This window comes from Anolis carolinensis, chromosome 3 (assembly GCF_035594765.1).
Source record: "Anolis carolinensis isolate JA03-04 chromosome 3, rAnoCar3.1.pri, whole genome shotgun sequence".
NCBI classification, from domain to species: domain Eukaryota; kingdom Metazoa; phylum Chordata; class Lepidosauria; order Squamata; family Dactyloidae; genus Anolis; species Anolis carolinensis.
In genome coordinates this window covers 240,978,721-240,999,148 of record NC_085843.1, presented here as the reverse complement: position 1 = coordinate 240,999,148, position 20,428 = coordinate 240,978,721, and the positions used below count along the sequence as shown (strand labels likewise).

At 42.4% G+C, this 20,428-nt stretch overlaps 1 protein-coding gene across 2 annotated transcripts in view; it reads left to right on the top strand.

The window, feature by feature from the left end:
- Positions 1 to 3,851, top strand: part of ephb1 (EPH receptor B1) — an 802,587-nt gene extending 798,736 nt beyond the window's left edge. For both annotated transcript variants that reach the window (XM_062976501.1, XM_062976500.1), the window contains one exon: positions 63 to 3,851. The gene's annotated coding sequence lies outside the window, so the exon portion shown is untranslated. The remainder of the gene's footprint in view (positions 1 to 62) is intronic.
- Positions 3,852 to 20,428: the final 16,577 nt, after the last annotated feature.

Below are 20,428 nucleotides of genomic sequence, written 5' to 3'. Positions count from 1 at the left end.
ATTGGCAGATTTTCAGCCTTTTTCTTTTCTTCTTTTCTTTTCTTTTTTCTTTTTTGCTTTAGGTGCTGGGATTGTGGGAAGACAATCCTTCTACACTGTTGCATGTTGGGTGTTTTGAAGTCATTTCGGTCAGATTTGAGGTGAAAAATCAACTGGAAAATCGAGCTTCTTCATAAAATAAATGAGGAAATAGCGGAGACCTTGGAATCACCGGAATGTTTGAGTACAGAAAATTAGAGATTTTAATTGACAAAAGCTTTTATGGATGCAGCTCCCACATAGATGCATCGGATGTACCTGAGCCAGCAAAACTTTCACACAATCAAATGTGTTGGTATTGAAGGGCCACTCTTTGTTGTGTTTTTTCCACAACAGGCTATCAGATAACCTATGGCTAACATTTCCAGGTGGGTAAATAATGGAAGGACATACTAGCTAGGATTTTTTTTCCTCTTGAAAAGATCCCACTCAAATATCACTAAGAATCTTTTGAGTATCAACTCAGGACTTTCATTCCTAAAGGAGAGGACAGAAGTCTGTAGGAAGGCTCCCATGCTCCATAATTGGTATCAGTATGATGTGGGAAGACATGGCAGAGACCTTATTGGCTGTTGTAGCCCAAATGTGAAATACTGTTGGCAGTCAAACGGACCAATTTATTATTCACTTATTGCATTTACTGATCTAACAATGAAATAAAAATGCGACCAGACAACTGTATGGGATAACTATGGGAAACTTCTATTAATTGTTACCTGTTTAAACTTTCTTCATGAACTGCAAAAACTCAAAGCGGGGGTTGAACTTGGTGTTGGATAAGCTGAGGCAGTTGGCCTCCATAGACAAATTCCTAACTTGGGTGAGACACCTGAGTTCCCTGAGCGCAACTCCGCTTGAGTAATTTCCAGGGTAATTAGGAAAGCTGCATAAAGTATTCCAACCCCACATCATGAGGCTTTAGTGGGATTAGAATTCCCCTGTAGCTCCAAGGCCATTTCTGTTCACTCCCACCTTGGTTGTCTGAACACACAAGTGGGGACTTCTGTTCTTGGCCTTAACCAAAATGGGTGCCTTAGGAGCACACCGAGGTGTTAAATTCCATTCCCATTTTCCACATGACAGCCTATTTATGTCTCTACCTGATTACCCAGAACCTTAAACAGTGTAGGATAGGCAAAAAGAAAACATTTTTAAAGGGGAAAAAATACTACCTGGCCTCAAAGCAACCCCGTGGTACACTGTTATTGGGCGGGAAAGGCGGGCCAATGCTTGGACTCCAATCCTGGAGTTTAAGAGAGCAGCCATACTGCACCCCATCCTTGCAAAAATAGTTTCAACCAGGACTATTTTAATTTAAAGTGACCTCAATTCCTTGAGGTTAGCTAATATCCCTTCCCTTCCAGGCTGGCAGGAAGGAGAAACCAAATTTATGTCATCCTCCCACTACTGCTGTCAGGATCATTTTAAATTTAAGATATTTTTAAAAGACACAATAGATTTACACAACTGTAGAGAAGAATTCGTTCAGGCATCAGTTAGCATCATCAAGAGCTAAAGGAATATGACTCACTTCTAAATAGACAGGAATAGATAGGATTGCCCTGTCAGTTTATATGGGTTGTTGGTCTATCCTCCTCCAACTCATCTTTCCCTTCCTGAAATATTTGTAGATTATTAGCAGCATTCTTCTAATGATTATTATTTTGAGAGTGGCAGAAATTTCTATAACATGAATGTTAATAACACATGAATTGGAGAGAGACACTGGCTAATAGGAGCAAGCCATTCCAAGCAGAATTTAGAAATGTTTGCTTTTGCTTGTAAAGAATTTTTGGTGTGCTTTTTAAAAAGTACTTGAAAAGGTACAAAACAAAGATAAGAAAGTTTTGAGGGTTTTGGTTCAAAGTGGAGCTTTAGAAACTTCATTCAATGACACTATAACTCCCATGCATTCTTCAAAGGTTGTGAAAAACAGAGCTGTGGAAAAATGCCCTCTTCTACCAAGGTAGGAAAACATTGTTATATCATGTTATGGTTTATGTTTTTTAAATTTGAATAACAAGCTCTGTACATTTATGGTTTGATTGTTAATGTATCATACTCTAAAACATTATGAGGGCCAGCCCATAACTCCAGCAGGGGGCCTTTTACACTTCTCAGTTATAATAATATGATTCCATTCTAATTGCTATGGTTTCATCCTAGATTCTAAGATTTGTAGTTTGGGTAGAGGTATTGAGAATTTTCAGCCAGAGAGCACTGTGTCTCACCAAACTGTCTCTACTTTTCTTCTCTCATTTACCATCACCTCCCCCTTTGTTGTTGTAGCAATGTGATCTCTTTAAGGTATGAGGTAACTTCCTCTCTATTGGAATGTTTATTGCCCCAAGGCTTTGATCACACGGTCAGCTCCATTTTTGGGTCTCTTCTGCCTTTTGTTTCCTCCTGAGAGCATGCATTTTGCCATTCTCCAGGCAAAATGTAGCTATTTAGATTTTTTTTTTACCTTATTTACCTTCCTGAGAAGCTAGCCTAGAGAACTAGTTACTTCCAAGAACCTTTTCTATCTACAATGGATTTCTTTTTACCACAATAAATATTTTTAACCTATAATTGAGACTCTGCAATCCTTTGCCATCCTAAGGAACAAAGGCTTATCCCAGCTCACCACATGTAAGTTTCTGTTGCTTATGAAGTGTGCTTCTGCCACTCTGCTGTATTTTATGTGGAAACACCCCAAGAGTCTAACCGCTCAATAGATTCCCAACACAAACTACTAACCACATGATTTCATTGTCTACAAACATGGCTACTAGAGTGGACTCTTAATGCTTTAAGTGTGGAGTGTGAATGGTCTTGAAGGGTTATTCTTAGGTTCCATATTGTGGCCATGAAGTTTCAAAAACTTAGCAAGCTCTCTCATGTATCCTCATTACTATTAACATGACAGAAGCGGAGGATCTTTGGCCTTCCAGATAATTTGGCCTACAATTCTCATCACCATGAGCTAACATGAGCAATGAAAAGATATTAAGAGAGTCCTAGTCAGACAACCATCTGCCCTTAGCACTGTGGTTTTGTAACTCTAGCTTTTAAGAGAGCGAAGCCACACAGAGAGATAAAAAGGGAAGGGATAACCAAGGAATCTCATGAGCTGGCATCTGTGCTGCTTATAAACCATTTAATAGCAAGGAGTAAAACTCAGTCTAGTCTGAAAATTACCTAATATTAAAAACTTCTCTAAACTTATCTTGAACCTTCAGGGGCCTAATTAGGAGATGAAAGAAAATAATACAGCGAAAATAATCATTTTTGTATTTAAAAGCTTGCCTTATAAAATGGATGATGTATAAAAAAAGGAATTCATTGGCTCTGTGTAGGAGAGATGACATGGGACTAATAAACTGTGTCTCAACCACTAATGAATCCTATTAACATTCTATTACCCCAGAAATATCAGATGTGGATCCAGTATTTGTAAGTATAAAAAATATCCAGAGATCTCTACATGTGTTAAATTAACAAAGCACTTAATACAACAGTGGAAAACTGAATGAGAAAGCTGGTTTTCAATGCTGTTAACCTCAACTATGCATTTTCCACTTTTAGTCCCCTCTCACTGTACTTGAACTTCTTAATCTGTTTTTGGAATAGGAGCCACCGCCACCCTCTTGAAGATGGCTGAAATGCAAGTCATTTCACATTCAACGATGCATCATGAGTAAACAACACATGTTAATTTAAAATCTGAATGTCCAAACAGACACACAATGTTGGTCTTAGGAGGAAAATGGACACACCTGCCGAAACAGGTGTGTCAAATAAATAATTAGTGCACTGCATGATTCTTACTTCTGTCTCAGTGTCTTCTGCTTGTAACTGCAAACCAATTATGTGCAAAAGACATTTTCTTCTTTTCATTTAGATATTTTCTGGCAATGGATAGGATAAAAATCACCAGGATATTTAAGAGTGTGAATCTCTTTGCCTTTCTGCATTGATGTCCTCTTTTTAAAACAATCACTTTGAACACAATATGAATGCTGGTATACGTATGTAGAACTTCTGTTTGAATGGCAGAATGACATACAGTAACAGTTTCTTCAAATATGACATGTGAAAAAAGAAGAGATAGTTAGAACTCATCAGGTTACAGATTGCCCTTTCTCTGCTCAAAATTATGCTGACCTTTCTTCTGACCTAGAATGCTATTCTGACTCCATCTCTGCATGGGCCAAATAAAACATTCTCACCTCTCAGCCACTGCAAGCAGCCCAGACAATGTACAGGCAGTTTCACAGCAGATGTACTTTTCTAGCTATGAATTCACCACAAGACGACCTGCAAGTTATCTTGGAGTTTCCAGAAAATTCTGGAGTAATGTCTGTTGTTTCAAATGTGTGGACAGCTGAAATAGGCTGGATCCAGGGTTATCCAGTGTCCACACATCAAAAAGAATCACTGCTGTTTCACTAGCCAGAAGCAGATCCCCAGCAGAGCCTTGCTGGTGACATTGCTTCTGGGGATCATATGACTAGGTAGAAATGATGTTGCCAGCAAGGCTCCACCAGGGACTTGTTTTTGCTTGGTGAGACAATGATGGCAACCTCCAGGAGGACAGGACACTGCTGCTGATATGCTGCTGGCCCCACCGTCTGCACTACAAAATAACTTCAGGGTGCTTCCTCGCTGTATAAGTGGACTAGAGGTGCACAAAATGGCTGAAATCTGATTAGTAATTTGTTTTGGAGATTCTAATGGCACCCACTTTGATTAGTAAAAATTCAGAAGAGCCCCATTCCAATTTGTAATCTGAATCTCCGAAGCTTTGTAATCGCATTGTTAAGATTCATTCTATTAGCTGCAATGGGGAAAATTGCTCACTTCTACGTCATTTTTATGGTTATCAAGATGAAACTTGGCACACTTGTAGGCAACATTTACGACTTTAAGCCTGTCAAGTCTCAGAAGGTTTCAGTCACCCACTGATTTTAAAGGATTTTTTTTTACAAATAATTGTTTTTTTAAAAAAAAAACTGCAAAAGGGTATTGCCTTAAAATTCTGCACAATGAGGCAACATAAGCAGGGCACCAATCTTGCAAAGCTTCAGAAAGAGGAATTTTAAAAAGGTTTATCAATTAAAAATTATTTTTAAAAAAATACAAGATGTATTGACTCAAACTGTGGAACAGTGAGATGACATGAGCAGGCCAGAAAGCCAGCCAAATTTCAGGACAATCAGTCCATCCATTAATTTTAAGCATTTTTTTCCATTTAAGCACATGTGATTAACCTATACTGGGGCTTTAACACGGGCAGCCCCATTCTTCTGGCATGAGCAGAATTCTGGGAAATGTAGTTTAGGACAGGGCCTTTTGAATGCTCTGCTACAGATGCTGAGGGGGGTTGACAAGAGGAAGGGGCTAGGAGGCCTCCCTCTCCCTCCGAATCAACAAAGATTTTACAAATCTCTCCAAAAGTGTCAGAGGCTTGTGTTTTGATTTGTAATTGCTTCGTAAAGGTTCTTTCCAATAAGTAATTCAGAGGTTTGTATTTCCCAATAATTTCAATCTCCAAATTATGAAGAGGAGCTCCGAAACTTTGCACACCCCTAATGTGGACCTTCCAGGACAGCTTCCGAGCAGACAGCTCTAAAATGATTTCACATAGCCTTAGGATTGCTGATGTTATTTTATCCACTTCTTCTCAAGTTTCTCTTGATTTTCCAAAGAGGAGAAGACATCTTGCTTTTGTTTCAAGGAGCAGAGGAATAAGAATGCCTCCTTCTCCCTGGATTAGTAGTATGGTTACAATTACATCTGTCCTATTCCTAATTGTCACGACCCAGGCTGCAGAGCACCAATAACCATACACAGAGGCCAGAATCTATCTAATATCTTTATTAAGGAAATATATAAAGTTAATAAAAACAAGTATAGGAAATAGTCCAGAAGTAGACCTTTCAGGAAAGGTCAAAATTAGTCCAAAGAAGCAATGTCCAATATGAAATATTAAGGTCCAAAGTTGTAATCCAAATAACCGAAACACTCACTTGCCAAGCAAGTGAGGGGAGATGACAAGGTCCTTTAGTCCATGAACTTGAGCAAGGCTAGGAAATAACTTGATTCTTGGAACACAAAGCTTGATTCAAGGCAACAAGGAAACGAGGAGCAAGAACAAGATCCGTGGTAAATTACTTGGCGAGGTCCGGGAAACAAGGCAAGATCCGGGGAGAAAACAAGGCTGAGAACGAAGGCTTGGAACAGGAACAAAGGCTTGAAAGCAGGAGTAGCTGTCCACACACGCTGCTCCGGTAGCTGACGAATTGACTCCGCAAGATTCCTTCGGGAGCAAGGAACCTAATTAGGCCTCGTTTTCCCACCAGAGAACACTTCTCTGGGGAATCAGAAACGAAAGTCAATCTCTGTGTCCAGATGTATGACTCCCTAAAATTTCTCATGGAAGCAGGCTTAATCATCTGAATGCTTTGCTGCAATTCTCAAGCTCCTGCGATTAGCCTGCTGCACTCCTTTTTGCTGGAGATAATAATTACGGCGAGAAAAAGGGGGAGATTTTGACTCAGGGCTTGTTTGGCAGATTTCTGGAAGACAAGCCTCCTGCAGGTGCAAAGGCTCAATTTCTGGCTGGGATAGTTCCTTTTCTGGCTGAAATGGTGGAAAACCCAAGTTTTCCTCTTCATCATTCACAACAGCACTAGGAACGGGACTACATGGCCCATGAGTCATCACACTATCCCCCTCCTCAAGCCCCCTCTCAAACTGGGACTCTCTCTTAGCGGGATAGGTCAGATGGAAGCGGCGGGTTAAATCGGGGGCATGGACTGTGGAAGCGTCTTCCCAAGAACGTTCCTCGGGGCCAAAACCCACCCAGTCAATGAGATATTGTAGGCGGCGGCGGTGAAAGCGAGAATCCAAAATGTCCTGAACCTCGAATTCCTCCTCCCCATCCACCAAAACAGGAGTGGGGGCCGGCCGGTCTGCATCAGGGCGCACACCTTCCGCCGGAAGGAGCAGAGAGCGATGAAACACTGGATGAATGCGCATAGAGCGCGGAAGTTGGAGTTTGAAAGTCACGGGGTTAAGTTGCGCCACCACTGGGTAGGGCCCAATGAAACGGGCATCTAATTTCCGGCAAGGGCGATGGGAGGGCAAAAAGCGAGTGGACAGAAGAACCCGGTCTCCTACCTTGATTTCGGGGCCCGGCTGGCGATGTTTGTCAGCGTGGCGTTTATAGTCCTCCTTGGCTTGGTCCAGTTGCTGGAGCAAAAGTTGTTGCACCGCTGTGAGTTCCTGCAGCCAGTCCTCTGCTGCGGGAACTTCTGAGGTTTCAATGACAGGAGGAAAGAAACGTGGATGGAAGCCGTAGTTTGCAAAGAACGGGGTTTCTTTAGTTGAAGCCTGGACCCCATTGTTGTAGGCAAACTCTGACAGCGGTAACAGGGAAACCCAATTGTCCTGCTGGTAGTTCACATAACAGCGAAGGTATTGTTCCAAAGTGGCATTGGTGCGCTCAGTTTGCCCATCCGTTTGGGGATGGTGAGCCGAAGATAAACGAGAGTCTATGCCCAATAGTTTTTGTAGTGCTTTCCAGAACCGAGAGGTGAATTGGGACCCACGGTCTGTGACCAAACTCTTGGGCAATCCATGTAATCTGAAAACATGTTGAAGGAATAGATCTGCAGTCTCTTTGGCCGTGGGAAGGCCATCACAGGGAATGAAATGGGCTAACTTGGTAAAAAGGTCCACCACCACTAGGATCGTGGTGAATCCACAGGAAGGTGGTAGATCAGTGATAAAATCCGCAGAGATTATTTCCCATGGGTGGGATGGGGTAGGGAGGGGATGCAGAAGCCCTGAGGGTCTTTCCCTTCTTGTCTTGGAGCGCTGGCATACTGGGCAGGTGTTGACATATTTCTCCACATCCTTGCGGATCTTGGGCCACCAGAAGTCTCTTAGGATCAAATGCATGGTTTTGAATAGTCCGAAATGCCCTGCTGGCTTGCAGTCATGACACAGACGAAGTGCTTTTTCCCTGCCCGGTCCTGGGGGGATGTAAACATGATTTCTATAGCAAAGTAGCCCATCCTTGAGCGAAAAGGGAAAACGTAGCCCTTGGCGAAGTTGGTCTTGTGCCCAAGCATCTGCTTGCTGACTAGCCCTGATTTCCTGAGCACAAAGGGGGCCTGGAGTAGAGGGAGTTGATTCAATGGGAGTGGATTTGGTGTTTCCCACTGTGAGCGTGGCAAAGTTCTCGGGTTGTAGCAGCTGGGAATCAAAGGTCTCCTTGCGCCCTGCAGCGTATTCCGGTTTCCGTGACAGGGCATCTGCTTGCTTGGTCTGGGCTGGGGTTACATAATGAATTTGGAAGTTAAAACGTTCAAAGAATAAAGCCCAGCGTTGTTGCCTCTGATTTAGCTTGCGGGCAGTTCTTAGATGCTCTAGATTCCGATGATCAGTATGGACTTCAATGGGATATTTGGCCCCTTCTAACCAATGTCTCCAAGTTTCAAAGGCTGCCTTTATGGCCAAAAGTTCTTTTTCCCAAATAGTGTAATTTCTCTCTGGTGCAGTCAATTGACGGGAATAAAAGGCACAAGGATGGAGATGATCTCCCACTGGTTGTAGGAGTACAGCCCCAATCGCCACATCGGAGGCGTCCGCCTGCACGACAAAAGGGGTTTCAGGATCTGGATGCTGAAGGATTGGCTGGGACGTGAATAATTTCTTTAGTTGCTGGAAACCTTTCTCTGCTTGATCTGTCCAGCGGAAAGGCTGTTTCCCACGGATGCAGCTGGTGATTGGGTCAGACCAGCGGGCAAAGTCTGGAATGAACTTGCGGTAGTAGTTCGGGAACCCCAAGAATCGTTGCACCTCTTTCTTGTTGGTTGGCGCCCGCCATTCCAATACTGCTGTGACCTTTGCCGGGTCCATGGTGAGCCCTAGTGGCGAGACACGATATCCCAGGAAATCTACCTCTTGTAGATCAAAAGCGCATTTTTCCAACTTGGCATAAAGTCCGTGGTCCCGCAATCGTTGTAACACCATTCTGACGTGATTCTCATGTTCTGATTGTGATCTAGAAAACACCAAAAAATCGTCCAGGTAGATAATCAGGAACCGATCTAGATAATCCTGAAAGATATCGTTGACAAAATGCTGGAACGTTGCGGGAGCTCCACATAAACCGAAATTCATAACCAGGGTTTCGAATAAACCGAATTTTGTCTGGAAGGCAGTCTTCCACTCGTCCCCTTCCCTGATGCGAACTAGATTATAAGCTCCTCGAAGATCCAGTTTGGTGTAAACTTTAGCCCCTCGAAGCCGGTCTAAGAGGTCTGAGATCAAAGGCAGGGGATACCGGTTTCGTTTAGTGATATTTTTCAATGCTCTATAGTCCACCACCAAGCGTAGGTCCCCTGATTTCTTTTTCACAAACATCACTGGGGAAGCGGCTGGGGATTGAGAGGGTCTGATAAACCCCTTGCAGAGGTTTGTCTCTAAGAACTCCCTGAGAGCTTCTTGCTCTGGTTCAGTCAGGGAGTAGAGGTGTCCTCTCGGAATCGGGGCCCCCTCCACCAAGTCAATGGCACAGTCATAAGGTCTATGTGGGGGTAGTCTCTCGGCTTCTTTTTCATTGAATACATCCCAATATTCTGAGTACTTCTTGGGCAAGGTGATGATGGGTTCAGCGTCTGTGGCATGGCATACCTTGGCTACAAGGCAATGGTTTTGGCAATATTTTGAAGCAAACTGCAGTTCTCTGTTGGACCAGGAGATGCTTGGGTCGTGGAGTGTCAGCCATGGAATTCCCAAAATCACAGGGAAGTGGGGAACCTCGGTAACAAAGAAGGAAATCTCTTCCATGTGTTCCCTTATCCACATTCTGGTGGGTTCCGACCACTGGCTTACTGGACCTGTCTTGAGGGGGCGGCCATCGATGGCTTGCACCACACGGGCGTTCTTGAAGTCGTGATATTGTAATCCCAGAGAGTCGGCATACTCTCTGTCAATGAAGTTGTTTGTGGCTCCTGAGTCTATCATGGCATGGACCATGACGGGTCCTTTTTTTACTGACCACAAGGTGACCACTAGAAGAAATAGGACCCCGGTTGGCGGCTCTTGAGTGGGTTTTTTGACCGGGTTGGCAAGCCTCTCTACGCCCGGTCGCTGGCTTCCCCCGCCGGCTGTGCGCCAGCCGCCTCAGATGTCTTCGTCTCCGTGGAGGACGCCGCCGCCAGACGAGCGGCGGGCTTCCCTTTGGCTGGACACTCTCTGGCAAAGTGGCCCCCGTTTCCGCAGTACCAACAGAGATTTAGGCGTTGGCGACGGGCCTTCTCGGCGGCATCTAATCTGGGACGCACATTGCCCAACTGCATCGGCACCTCCTCGCTTCCTCTGGGGTATGGGGCTGGTGGCGGGGGTCTCCACACTGGGCGCGGCTGGACGCCGGTGGGAGCGGGAGGTCTCGCTCCGGTCCTACCGCTCTGGCCTCGGATCCATTGTCTTCTGTTGGCAATCATGACTTCAGCTCGTAAACATTGATCAATGAGTGCTTCAAGAGAGTGTGGAGGATCCACCTTGGAGATTTCCTCAAGCATCTCGATGTTGAGACCCTCCCGAAATTGTCCTCTGAGGGCTATATCGTTCCATCCGGTGTTATGGGCCAGCACTCGGAACTCGGCTATGTACTGGGACATGGGTCTGTCCCCTTGGGAGAGGCGCCGGAGTTTGTGGCCGGCTGCCTCCAAATTGTCCTCAATCCCCCAAGTCGCCTTAATGTGATCCAAGAATTGTTGCGCTGATCTTAGATGTGGGGAGTCTTGGTCGAACAGTGCCGTCGCCCAGTTGGCCGCTGGCCCGTCTAGGAGACTGTAGATCCACGCCACCTTGATGTCTTCTTGGGGAAACTCGGCATTACGGGCCTCTAGATAAGCCTGGCATTGGCGACGGAAAACATGAACCTTAGAAGCTTCTCCAGTAAACTTGGTTGGCAGCGCCAGGGCCGGGAGACGGATTCCGCGTTCCTTCAATCCCCTTATTTCTCCCTCCTGCGCATTGAGCTTATCACGGATGCGGTCCACTTCATCCTTGTCGATGGTGTAACTGAGTGGTTGGGCCCCCGGTCCGGCTCCGGTAGACATTCTGGCCTAGGTTAATTGGTGCTTAGGGTGGCGGAGTCAAACTGTCACGACCCAGGCTGCAGAGCACCAATAACCATACACAGAGGCCAGAATCTATCTAATATCTTTATTAAGGAAATATTTAAAGTTAATAAAAACAAGTATAGGAAATAGTCCAGAAGTAGACCTTTCAGGAAAGGTCAAAATTAGTCCAAAAAAGCAATGTCCAATATGAAATATTAAGGTCCAAAGTTGTAATCCAATAACCGAAACACTCACTTGCCAAGCAAGTGAGGGGAGATGACAAGGTCCTTTAGTCCATGAACTTGAGCAAGGCTAGGAAATAACTTGATTCTTGGAACACAAAGCTTGATTCAAGGCAACAAGGAAACGAGGAGCAAGAACAAAATCCGTGGAAATTACTTGGCGAGGTCCGGAAAACAAGGCAAGATCCGGGGAGAAAACAAGGCTGAGAACGAAGGCTTGGAACAGGAACAAAGGCTTGAAAGCAGGAGTAGCTGTCCACACACGCTGCTCCGGTAGCTGACGAATTGACTCCGCAAGATTCCTTCGGGAGCAAGGAACCTAAATAGGCCTCGTTTTCCCACCAGAGAACACTTCTCTGGGGAATCAGAAACGAAAGTCAATCTCTGTGTCCAGATGTATGACTCCCTAAAATTTCTCATGGAAGCAGGCTTAATCATCTGAATGCTTTGCTGCAATTCTCAAGCTCCTGCGATTAGCCTGCTGCACTCCTTTTTGCTGGAGATAATAATTACGGCGAGAAAAAGGGGGAGATTTTGACTCAGGGCTTGTTTGGCAGATTTCTGGAAGACAAACCTCCTGCAGGTGCAAAGGCTCCATTTCTGGCTGGGATAGTTCCTTTTCTGGCTGAAATGGTGGAAAACCCAAGTTTTCCTCTTCATCTGTCACAACAGCACTAGGAACGGGACTACATGGCCCATGAATCATCACACTAATGTCATGCTTTCCTAATAATAAATATTATATTTCTTGTTCAAGAAAAAAACTTGGTGAGATTGCTTTTCAGGTACACGGGTGAACTCTTAAACCAGTTTGATATTCATAAGGGATTGGAAGGCAGCAGTAGTAACTTTCCCATTTCTTTATTTTCCTCTTAAGGCCCCTATCCTCTGTAGTACAGAATGATTTTCATCTCTAAGAACTTAGAGATCTGTGTTTATTTCTACCTTACTGGCCCATGACTCCTTTAAATCCATTTATGCTTGTTGCTCCAAAATAGCACAGGGAACTAATGATGAACAGGAAAAGGCAAATATAGTAATAAATAATAAGCATTTAAACATAGGGGTGAGACATGCAGTACTTCTGTTGATCACACCCCTAAATGCGCATGCTACATATGTTAAGATCTAATAAAAATGAATTAAGCAAGCAGATCTCTAATAAATTTCCATGATGTTAAATACCATGTGTGAGCATGTGGGTCATACAATATAGACTTCACATTAACATCAGCATCTAATCATTTCATCTCTGCTGTGGACTGAAATCCAAATCATGGTGTCTGAAGTAAGAAGGAGACCATGAGAATAACTCTGGTCAAGATAAATCAGTATATATCTAATCCACATCAGTTTTTATTGTAATTAGTTTTTCATTAGCCTCTTACATCTAATTTCTATGTTATTCTATGTATTTCCAAGATTTGATTTCACATTTTTGTATGCTATCCTCCCCTAAAATATACATTTATTTTCCCTAATGTACACATTTGTGAAATTAGTTATTTTGTGGTAAAAATTGCAATTAGAGAATGTTTTTTTTTCATGTCAGGAGCAAATTGAGAAACTACAAGTCGCTTCTGGTGTTAGAGAATTGGCCATCTGCAAGGACGTTGCCCAGGAGACTCCCAGATGTTTGACGTTTAACATCCTTGTGGGAGGTTTCTCTCTCATGTCTCCGCATGGGGAGCTGAAGCTGACAGAGGGAGCTCATCCATGCTCTCCCCAGATTCGAACCTGCAACCTTCAGGTCAGCAACCCAACCTTCAAGTTAGCAGTCCTGCAGACACAAGGGTTTAACCCTTTGCTCCACTGGGGGCTCCTCATCAGAGAATGGTAGAAGCCAAAGAATATCTGTGTTTCATTAAGTCTGAATTAAATTGATTCATTTCAGTTAAAAATGAAGACCATATTCTCTGCAATTCCTTATTTATTTGCCAATCAGGGCAAGTCACTCTCCTACAATCCTTGCATATCTCAAGGGATTGTTCTCTGCTCAAATGAGGTACTGTTTTTGAAGTACTTACTTTGTACAGTAACATCTTCTATAACATCTGGAAATGTCATGTTTCACTAGGTTCTATGGAAGGAGAAACCACTTTCTTATCCATAAACATCCTGTTCATTACAGGGAAAGAGAATCATCTAAAAAAGGAGCATAAATTAGAAAGGACTTCCATTAGGATACTTCTTATTGCTTTCAAGATTTCACTCGATCTGTCCACTTCCCCCTTATTCAGCAGATCTAACTAGTAGCTCCTCAGGGCTATATTTTACCCAACAAGTCCAGTAATGAACTGAGACTCTGGCAAATAAGCTTTTTATTAGGTCTAGATTCTGCTAGGGTGTTTTTTGTTCTTTTATAATGAACAAGGATTTTTCAAGCAAGAGGGTTGGGTGTGCAGAGAAAGCATTTTCTCTCCTCCTGCTATCATTTAATTCATTTGCCACAATTCAATTTTTTTCTGAGCACAACTTTTCAGCTTCAGGATGGCTGTATGGGCAGGAGTACTGTGATGATAAGGACATTTTCCATCTACCTGGAAAGGGCTTTTTAGGTGGCTGGAAATATACAGCAAGTTGGATCTTGGGCTATGGTATGTCTTGGTGAAGATTTCCCCACTCCCTCCCTTCCTTTGACTCATTTTTTAAAAATTCTTATCAATACACCCATTCACAAAAATTGCATGGGCTTAACATTTCTTTTCTCAGAAACCCCTGTATTTGAGTTTGATACTGCCTTGTTCTGAACCAATGGAGCAAAAGGATGTAAAGATTATCATTTGCTGATACTCCCTTAGTGTTGAGGAGCTAGTAATCTGAATACTTTTTCTGAAGATGTCTGAGAGACATTACCAAAAATCCTATGCCTTGTTCTGCAATAGACTCTTGAAAGCTCTTGAGAATAACATTGCCTCTTGGCCAACTCCTTGTTCCTCTAGTATGCATGGAGACCTTAAAACATTAAAGCAAATAATCCCAGAGCCCATGCTTTGTTCCAGGAGTGATGCTGACATTTGTTGCATGAAGAGTAGACTTCTGAAGGCAATGAAAACAGACATGTCCAGCCTTTAAGGCCATTATTTTCATGATATTCCATTTCCCCTGGATAGGATCTGTCTGACAGCAAAAGAGAAGTTTCCTTTTATGTTCTTACATTTCACTTTATAAAAGCCATCCCATAAAAGGACAGATCATCTTTTGAGATCACACCTTAGCATCTCTGCTTTTCTAGGCAGCTCTGCTTTCTGCTTTAGTCAGTGGATTACCTGGGGCTAAAAACTGAATGGATCAGCATCCCTGAGAGAAAACAGAAGCCCATAAATCACATCTATATCTACTTGGAAATCATTTTAATTAAAAATATGTCATAATAGCAGCTTTAGGGAACATACCAGCAAATAGCTCTGATATTCCTCTTGCCTCTTCCCATGCCCACGCCTCAGGCCCTTTCTTTTCAAATGCCCATTTCACCAGGAAGCTTTTATCCAATCTCCCCAGATGCCACCAGCAGTTTTGATCTGCAGCCCCACCTCATGGCAAGCCAAAGATATGGGTATAAATAGGTCATGTTAGCAAATTTGGAAAATAAACAGATTGGAGCTGCATATGCTGACATTTCTCTTCCACCCATCCTGAAATACCGGCAGCAGGAAGAAATAGAATTTGAGAGCAAAAGAAAGCACAGCATAAAGTGCTTTCATCTCCAGGACGATGTGCTTTTTTTACTAAATGTAGTAATGAGAAGCCCAACTCCTCAGTTTCTCAGCTGCCTCATTTCTGTTAGCTGATATACACATCAACAGTGGCATGTGGACTTTGACATCTATGAGCCTGAAGAGAGTGGTTAATCTTTTAGATAACCAGGGGTGGTTCTACACTGATCACTTATTCTAAGGATCCATAAGGTTGAATGCTGAATGGATCTCGGGATGCCTTTGACTGCCCCCCCCCCCCCTCACATTTGGTACCCAGGGGTACCAAATGTGATTCAGCTGTTTCTAGACACCTACCCTTACTGTCACCCTCCCATTCTCATTGTCACAGTGTGCAGCAGGCACAACATGACTAGTGTCAATTGCTTGTCACCTGGAGTAAAAGTCAGTCAGAATGTCATGGGAGGGAGGAATTTCCCCTTCTCTTCCTTCTCTCTCTTTTCATTAATTTGTTTACATAATAAAAAGGCAGCAATAAAACAACAAAGCAAGATTTGTACATACAGTATAATGCTAAAACTACACAAATACTTTTAACTACTTTAACTAATGTTATCAAATGTACAAACAGTAAATCAAAACACACACCTACCCTCACATATACACAAACTAATCTAATACACAAATTTGGAAAGTATTCTACAAATCTCCATTCACTATTGGATGGATTTTATCCCTTATTATGCTACTTCCTTTAAATGGTATTATATAACCACACTTCTACATTTGGTTACACTCTTCTAATTCACAAATCTTACAATTGACAATTTCCTCCATTGTTGTTGCTAAAAGGTAATAGCAAATCCAAATGAGAGAATTCTCCTTAGTCAGCATTGTAAGGTTGTCCACCTCAACTAATTCATGGATCTTCACCAGCCATTCTTCTCTCATTGGGACAACTGGTTTGATTCTCACTTCTCTAGTCACCCTTGTGCCCAGATGATGCCATCCAGGTGATGAAGGACAGACACCATGTTTTGTCCACTGGGCATTGTGACAACTGTGACAACAAGAACAGAAGAGGAATTATGAGTGCCATCCCGTGTCTCTGGGTCACCCAATCCCAGTTAATAAGGCCATGCAAATAGCTGTGACTGGTTTCATCTTGGATTTGGTCTGTCTGTCTGTCTGTTTATCTAAAAACATGGCAAAGGAGATTTTTTTGGTGATACTAGATGAAGTTCTTATTGCTGCTAATTGCTGGAGGAATATGTAGATTTTACAGTGAATTCAAAAATGCACATTCTGGCCAATTAAGTTTTGGGAATTCTGATTAGCAGGACATGCTACAATACAGTGTTTATAAAGTATTTAAAAGAGATTAAATATTTTAAAGGATGGGATTAGAAGAATATGAAAGAAAAAATGTGAATATTTATAGTCAAAATGTCTCCTCTTCCCTCTTAGTTATAGCACTTTGTCGCTTAAGATGAGTTTGGACCTGACATCCCTTCAAAAAGAGGTCATCTTTAAATAGAAAGGATGCAAGAAGTAGAACAAAGGTTTCCCAAAGAGTGGTTTCAGACAAGGTAATATAATAGATGGCATAAAAACATTTAAATTAAATTAAATTGAACAAATATTACTTCATTTAATAATCAATGGTGCAGAGATTTGAGTTAAAGTGGAATAAGGGGGGTTATGATGGTACCACAAACAATATTCAGGGAATGTTTGGTGCAAGAAGCCCTTGTTTCCCACTAAGGGATATACAAAGCAGTTTTGGATGTTGGTAAAATGCAGTTTGCCAGCTATAGGAGTCCTTGCTAGAATGACAGCATCTGTTCATCAAGCAAGTCACAGCTCAACATTTGTCTCAGTACTTCCAAACACTTGGACTAACCCCAAACAGAGGAGCAGAAATTATATGTACAGAATGGCAGAAGCCATAAAGCTTTAAAAAGTTATATCAACCATTTTTCTTAACACTGTAAAGCAACATTTATCCTTAACTGGACAGGGTTTGTACCCCCGTTTGGGATAATGACAGTAACAAATGGTACTGCAGTAAAGGAGGAAAGCAAAAGCTTTGGGAAGAAAAGTGTCAGAGAAGCCTCGCTATGGAATATATATATATATATATATATATATATATATATATATATATATATATATATATGAATGATTAGATTTTTAAAAATGACCTGAAAATCTCAGAAACTCACATGTGCAAGAGTTTGTCCTTCTGCAAGGTGACATACACCTCCAAAGTACACAGAACTCAACTTCACAGATTTTTATCAAGACAGATGAAGAGATTCTAAGCCGTTAAGCATAGCTGTGAGGGATTTCAAGAGTAAGGTAACAGGAGAAATATTGGAGGAAAGAAGACGAGATCCTCAGCTGTTGCTGGGTTATGACAAAAAAAAAACCCTCCTCGCTTTTTCTAAACAGACAGGCATGCTGCCATTCTAGATAAGGTATCTATGTATAAAATCTGTAATGAATACACAAAGTAGAATGCAAAGGAACCACTGGGATCATAGGAAATCTGCTTTGCCCTTGTACCTGCCCCCAAGGTGAGAGCTAGTGCCTGAACTAAGTGGTGTATATTACCTTTGAGCATCAGGCAACTTCAGTGCATTGATTAGCTATTTGCAGAGCAGATACCCATCTGTTCACGAAGCTACACAATAAAGTTTGGTGAATAATTATGCCAAGTTTATTAAAGGAATAATGCACAATCCGCAACTGGCACACATCACACTTGCCTTCCAATGGGTGGGGAGAACAATTTGTAGAGGATATCCTCCTTTATCCATACTGTCAGGGTGGGCAACTGGGCAACAGTTTAATCTCTAATACACTAGCTCTGCACCCCATTGGAACTGGCTTTTCTTCCATCCAAAATGGTCCACCAGAGACTGGAAGTACGTGGTCACCACTTTGGCCAGGATACAGCTGAAAAAGAATTATTTGGAGTTGGATGTTGTGTAAGGACTTGTAGGGTCATGGGGAGGTTCTATTGGTTATTGGGGAGGGGGGCAAAAATCACAAAGTCCACACACAAAATTATGCAATTATGAGCTGGGTTTGAGTGGTTGCGGATTAAAAGGGGTGTTATGAATATGAACATACAAAGGAGAACTCCTCTGACTATATAATTCTTTTGACTGGCTGAAAATATTTCTTTGTATGAGATAAAAGATTTTGCTTTTTTTCATTGTTTATTCAAAGGTTGATGAGATTGACTGTTCAAGCTCATTAAAGATTGTGGATGGGGGATCTTTCATTGTATTTGAATGTAGCAAGCAGCCTAGGTGATGCAGGGCAAGCAAGTCCTCCCTCCCTGCACTTCAGCATCTGCCACCTGGGTTAGCTGTCACATTCTGCCAAAGATAAAGGCCAGCTATGATATCCCTGGCTTCATCAACACTGCCATACAATGTGATTTTGAACCACATTGTATGGTCAGTGTAGACCGACTTCATTGAACTGCATTATATGAGTTTACACTGACCATATAATGCAGTTGCAAAGTGCATTATATGGAAATGTAGATGGGGCCACTGTCATCTTAACACTATATAGTCCAAGTTGATTTTTAAAACAATATAAACAAAACATACCACATTTACCAGTAAAATTGTGGCATGTGAAAGTATTATACATACACATGCATGTCAGAGTAGTCAGAAGTGGGCATAGTTTGTCATCACATCAGTAATATGCATAGAATCAGACTTAGAAGACACCACATGGGCCATCTAGTCCAACCCCCTGCCATGCAGGAAAAACACACTTGAAGCATGCTTGAGAGGTGGCCACTGAGCTGACCACTAAGTAACTTGTGAAATGGCTCCTGGACAAGAGCCAGACGAATATACCCAGCTAGAAGAAGCCACCCCAATTCTTGGGAGGGCTGCTTGTAATGAGCTTTCTGCTGATTGCTATTTAATCAACTATTTAAAATCCTGCTCTGAGACTTTCATCAATTCCCAAATCCCTGACACTGAAAGGAAAATAAGAAAGAAATTAAGGTGGAAAGAGAAATCTCTGTCATGTCCAAGCTGTGTGTAAATGTGACCTAGTTATATGGCTGTGGTCCCACCAGGAGGCAACAAGGGATGCCGTGCCCACCTCCCTCCCTCCCAATGCAAACACCGGAAGGAGGCCAGGGGTGGGAGGGGGAGGAGCTGCCCCTCTCTCCTGGTTTGATGAAGTTCTTTTATTTTTGGCATCCTCTCACATCACAGGCAGAGCCGGAGCGAGAGCTCCGAAGGGATTAGTAAAGATTTCTTTTTCCGGAGTGAGATGAAAGAAGAAGGGGAGGAGGGGAGTGCCAAAATGAAGAGCAAAGATTCATAGCAAAGGAAACTCATTATTCTTCATCTTTTCCAATGACCTTGTTTGTTTTATTCTTGCTTGAAAGTGGTTACTTTCTGATTTGAAACTTTAAAGACATCTGGAGACTTGAGCAACCAAGGGAAGGCAAGTAATGGAATAAAAGTAAGTATTGAGCAAAGAAGCAAACATGTCTCTGCACCTCTTTAAAATGGAATTATATCTCTCCTCACCCTCTTTTCTGGCATACTTTGTTTCTTTAATCTCCCAGGAGGCATTGCTGGGAGACCAATGCTGACATGCTTACTTACCAAGTCCAATTGCAGCCTCACAGCCCTGTCTTACGTGTGGGTCCCATGCCCCAGAGAAGCAAACTAAAGCTTTCCAAATGAATAGCATTGAATACTTCCTTCATCTATACATTTGAGGCCTTCTGGCAGCATATCAAGGCATGGCCTACCCATCATAGTTATTTACCTGAAGCAGAACAGCACATGTCTTTCATTCTTTTTCAACCACCAAGGTCAGAATGCATTGTATCTAAGGCCAACCAAAGTATTTTAGTACAAGCGGTAGAAATCTGGACAAGGACAGTTCACCATCCTGGGCAGTAAAAATATGTAATAACTAACTGAATAGCTAGAATTTTATTGCCCTTCCAAAAGATCTCAAATCCAGTGTCTGAGGCATCTGTTTCACTGTCTTTTCAGGTAGGCCCAGTTCTTGGGAATCAAGGTAATTGGAGGTGTACAGCATTTTGGAATTTGCTGATTTAAAATTAGGCAAGAAAAACCTCTACTCGTCTTCAAATATCATTCCAGATCTCTGAATGCCATCACCAGCACCATAAATTCAGATTGGAAGCATGATGGTATCCTGTACAACATCTGTAAGATCAGTACTACAGTGTCTCACTTAGATGCATCTGTTGGAAATCTAAATGATGAATATTGCATTAGCTGTTGCTTTTAAGATCTTCAAGGATTTTCTAGTGCAAAATACAGTGCATCGCAATAGCCTA